The sequence below is a fragment of the Galeopterus variegatus genome, unplaced genomic scaffold, assembly GCF_000696425.1.
Source record: "Galeopterus variegatus unplaced genomic scaffold, G_variegatus-3.0.2 Scaffold814, whole genome shotgun sequence".
Lineage (NCBI taxonomy): Eukaryota > Metazoa > Chordata > Mammalia > Dermoptera > Cynocephalidae > Galeopterus > Galeopterus variegatus.
Genome location: NW_007726925.1, coordinates 277419 through 282751, shown reverse-complemented (window position 1 = coordinate 282751; position 5333 = coordinate 277419).

The following is a 5333-nucleotide window of genomic DNA, read 5'->3' as shown; positions in this document are numbered from 1 at the left end:
GATCACAATATAATTAAACTAGAAATAATAACAAAAAGATATCTGGAAAACCTCAAAATATTTGGAGATTAAACCATACACTTATAAATAATACATGGAGCAAAGAAGAATTCTCAAGAGAAATTTAATTTGCACTAAAGGAAGATGATACCACAACTTAACAAAATATGTGAGATGCAGCAAAAGCAGTACTTAGAAGGAAATTCATAGCATAGAATGCAGATATTATAAAAGAAGAAAGACCTAAAATTAATCTTCTAGGTTTCACCACAGGAAGCTAGAAAGACAAAAAATAAAAAAGATCAAATTGAATCTAAAGTAAGCAGAAATAATAAAAATTAAAGCAGAAATCAATGAAACTTACAACAGGAAATTAATATTAAAAATCAGTAAAAACAAAAGCTCATTCTTTGAAAACACCAAAAAAAAAATCAATAAACCTCTAGCCATGTTAGATATTTAAAAAGAGAGAGAAAGAGAAAACAAATTACAACATCAGAAATTAAAGAGGGGACATCACTACATATCCTATGGATATTAAAAGTTTAGTAAAGGAGTGGGGCCGGCCCGGTGGCGCACTGTTGCCGTGCGCCGCTTGGGAGCACGGCGGCGCTCCCACCGAGGGTTCAGATCCCACATACAGACCGGTTCCTGCTCACTGGCTGAGCGAGGTGTGGGCGCAACACCAAGGGTTGCGATCCCGTTGCCAGTCCCGGTCCGGTAGGGGCACGACACTGAGGGTTGCGATCCGTTGCCGGACACGAAAAAAGACAAAAAAGAAAAAAAAAGTTTAGTAAAGGAGTATTATTAACAGCTTTCTACCCACCTATATGATAATCTAGCTAAAATGCACCCATTTCTTAAATGACCTAATCTGCCAAAATTCAAACAAGAAAAAATAGGCAATCTGAATAGACCTATGTCTATTGAAGAAATTGAATCAATAAATAACTTTCCAAAACAGAAAGCACAAGCTACAGAGGGGTTCACTGCTGAATTCTACTAAACATTTAAAGAAGAAATTTTACCAGTTCTCTACAATCACTTCCAGAAGATAGAAGCAGAGGAAATACTTTCTAACTCATTCTATGAGGCCAGCATTGCCCTAACACACAAAAAAATACAAAGACATTACAAGAAAAGAAAACTACAAACCAATATCTCTCATGAATGTAAATGCCCAAATCCTCAACAAAATATTAGCAAATCAAATCAAACTATATAGCAACAAGATTGATATACAAGTCAATCACTTTTGTATATACCAATAATAAAGTGGAATTTGAAATTAAATGCACAATATCATTTACATCAGCAACTAAAAAATATTTAGGTATAAATCTAATATGTATAGGATTTGTATGAGGAAAACTACAAGACTCTGATGAAATTAAATAATTAAATAAATAGAGAGATATTCCATGTTCATGGATAAGAAAACTCAATATTGTCAAGGTGTCAGTTCTTCCCAACTTGATCTATAGGTACAATGCAATCCCACCAAAATCTCAGCTAGTTATTTTGTGAATATCAACAAACTGATTCTGAAGTTGATATGCAGAGGCAAAAGACCCAGAATAACCCTCACAATATTGAAGAACAAAGATAGAGGACTGATTCTACCCATATTCAAGACTTACCATAAAGCTACAGTAAATAAGATAATGTGGTTGTGGAATTGGTGAAAGAATAGACAGATAGACTGGAACTGAACAGAGAGCCCAGAAATAGACCCACATAAATATAGTCAACCAATCACTGGTAAAAGAATAAAGACAATACAATGGAGAAAAGTTAGTCTTTGAACAAATGGTGCTGGAGAAACTGGACATCCACATGCCAAAAAAAAAAAAAAAAATGAATCTAGACAAAGACTTTACACTCTTCACAAAAATTAACTCAAAATGGATCACAAACCTAAATATAAAACACAAAACTATGAAATGTTTAGAAAATAACATAGGAAAAAATCTAGATGATACAGGGTTTGATGATTACTGTTTAGATCCAACACCAAAGGCACAGTCTATGAAAGAAAAAATAGATAAGCTCAACTTCATTTAAATTAAATTTTTTTGCTCTGTGAAAGACACCATCGAGAGATTAAAAATAAAAGCCAGAGTCTGGAAGAAAATATTTGCAAAAGAGATGTCTGACAAAGGACTGTTATCCAAAATGACAGTCTACATAGTGGGAAAAAATTTTTGCTAACTATGCATCTGACAAGGGATTAATATCCATAATATACAAGGGACTCAAGCAATTACACGATAAAAAAAATCAAATAACCCAATTAAAAAATAGGCAAAGGAACTGAATAGACATTTTTTGAAGGAAGACATAGAAATGGCCTACAGGTACATGAAAAAAATGCTCAACATCACTAGTCATCAGGGAAATGCAAGTTAAAACCACACTGAGATACTATCTCACCCCAGTTACACTGGCTATAATCAAAAAGAGAGAATAACAAATGCTGACGAGGGTGTGGAGAGAAGGGAATGTTCCTACACTGTTGATGGGACTGTGAATTAGTACAACCACTATGAAAAACAGTAGGGAGGCTTCTCAAACAACTACAGATAGATTTTCCATATGATCTAGCAATCCCACTTCTGGGTATATACCCCAAGGAATGGAAATTATCTTGTCAAAGGATACCTGCACTCTGTTCACAATAGCCAAGATATAGAACCAACCTAAATGCCCATAGATGGATTATTGGATTAGGAAAATGTGGTATATATACGCCATGGAATACTTCTCTGCTACAGAAAAAGAATGAAATTCTCCCATTTGCAACAACAGGGATGAGCTTGGAGAAACTTATGTTGAGTGAAATAAGCAAAGCACAGAGGGGTAAATACCGTATGTACTCACTCATAAGTGGGAGCTAAGAGAGAAAGAAAGAAGGAGAAAAAGACCACAGTGATGTGTTGGACTTGCAGAGGGAGAGAACATACCTAGGGATACAAAGTGGAGTGGGCAAAGGGGGATGGAGAGGAAGGTGGGGGATAATTGGGTGGGGGACGTGGGGTATAATCACAATTTGTGGTAAAGGGCATGCTGCCAGTATGGATCTGGCCATCACATCTTAGGCATGAGTGGTGACAATTTGCTTTGTATCCCATGAGTATTCATAACTAATAAATAAATAAGCATACAAAGAACTCTTATAACTCAATAATAAGAAAACAACCTATTTTTAAAAATGGGCCAAACACCTTAGCCAACACCTCACCAAAGAAGATATGCAGATGGCACATAGCATATAAAAGATACTGCACATCATGTGTCATCAAGGAAATGCAAATTAAAACAAGAGTGAGATACCACTACCCACCTATTAATAAGGCCGAAATCCATAACACCGACAACAAAGGCAAGGATTTGGAGCAAAAGAAACTCTCATTCTTTGCTGGTGGGAATGCAAAATGGTACAACTATTTTGGAAGATAATTTAGTGGTTTCTTGTACAACTAAACATACTCTTACCATACTATTCAGCAACCATACCCTTTAGTATTTACCCAAAGGAGCTGAAAACTTATGTACACACAAAAACCTACACACAAATGTTTATGTCAACTTTATTCATAAATGCCAAAACTTGGAAGCAACCAGGATATTCCTCAGTAGGTGAATGGATAAACTATGTTACATCCAGTGGAATATTATTCAGTGCTAAATATAAATAAGCTATCAAGCCATGAAAAGACATGAAGAAACCTTAACTCCATATTGCTAAGTGAAAGAAATTAGTCTGAAAAGGCTACCTACTGTATGATTCCAATTATATGATGTTCTATAAAAGGCAAAATTATGGACACAGTAAAAAAATGAGTGGCACTTGCCAATGGTTAGGGGGAGAGGGAGGGATAAATAGGTAGAGTATAGAGGACTTTTAGGGCATACACTGTTCTGTGTAATACTGTAATGGCTCATGTAATTATGAATATGTCCAAAACCACATAATATACAACACAAAGAATGAACCTTAATGTAAACTGTGGACTTTGGGTGATAAAGACGTGTCAGCATAGGTTCATCAATTATAACAAATGTACCACTCTGGAGGGGGATATTGATAATGGAGGTGGCTGTGCATGTGTGGGAGTAGGCACATGGGAATCTCTGTAAATTCTGCTCAATTTTGCTCTTAAACTAAAACAACTCTAAAAACTAAAGTAAATACACAAATATAATTTTATATACATACATATATATATATACGTACATACATATACATGCAAAGTGAGTTTGGAACCAAGGCCTAAGTAATCTATGTTTAAATGCCTGCATTCTCAAATACTGATAGTCAACACCATACCCCCCAAAATGTATAATCCATTATAATTCAATTTAAATAAATAAATAAACATCTGTGTCCTAAGTGTACTATTATGCTGATATGTCCACAACAAATGAAGACTGCTTTATACAGAGAACTGACTGATGCCAATGTGGGTATGATGAGCTGTTCACAAATAAAATCTGTGCTTCATTGTCATCTGTTACCCTCTGGATCAAGGAACGTTACAAAGTTAACTTGTTAATCCCAAAGTTGAGTCATGCGGCCAAGTGGAACATTCCAACTGAACATCTGTGTTACAGGAAGAATGGGGACTTTTCTTGGTGTCATTGCAGATTCAGAATAATGCCTGCAAATGGATATATGAGTATTTTAGAATGAGAAGAATGGTCATTCCACTTGGATAAAGCTGTGGTTGCCGAACTTTTATTCATCAGCAACCTCTTAGTTTTTTTTCAATGAATACCATGCCTTGGAACACTGTGACACAAGCACAATAACAATTCATTTTAATCCAAGGCATGTGGCTGCAATCATAGCTGCAGGTCATCCTGATATGAACACCATTAGCTAAATTGATACACTTCGGGAAAAGAAATAGACACTTGATAGCTTCTTTATCCTTCAGATTCCTCTGAAGAAAATTTCTTATTCTCCATTAAAATTTTGAAATACTGAAAATAGTTGAAAAATACCCATTCCTAGGTTTAAAGACCTCCTATGTATTTGGGGATCCCAAATTGGAAAATTCTGGCTTAGAATACTTAAGTCGAGGGAAGGAAGTAAAAACAGAAGCTGTATTGAAGAACTCAAATGCTCCAGGGAATACTGATGCATAATGACACAGACTTTCTGGGATATGCATTGACTGTATCTGGGATTCTAGAATATAACTGTGTATAGTTATTAATCATTAACAAAAAAAGACATTGAAGGCAAAGGGATAGATGAGGTTGTCTCCAAATATTACTAAAGTATTATTCAATCCCAGAAGACGATGGAGCAATATTTACAAAATTCT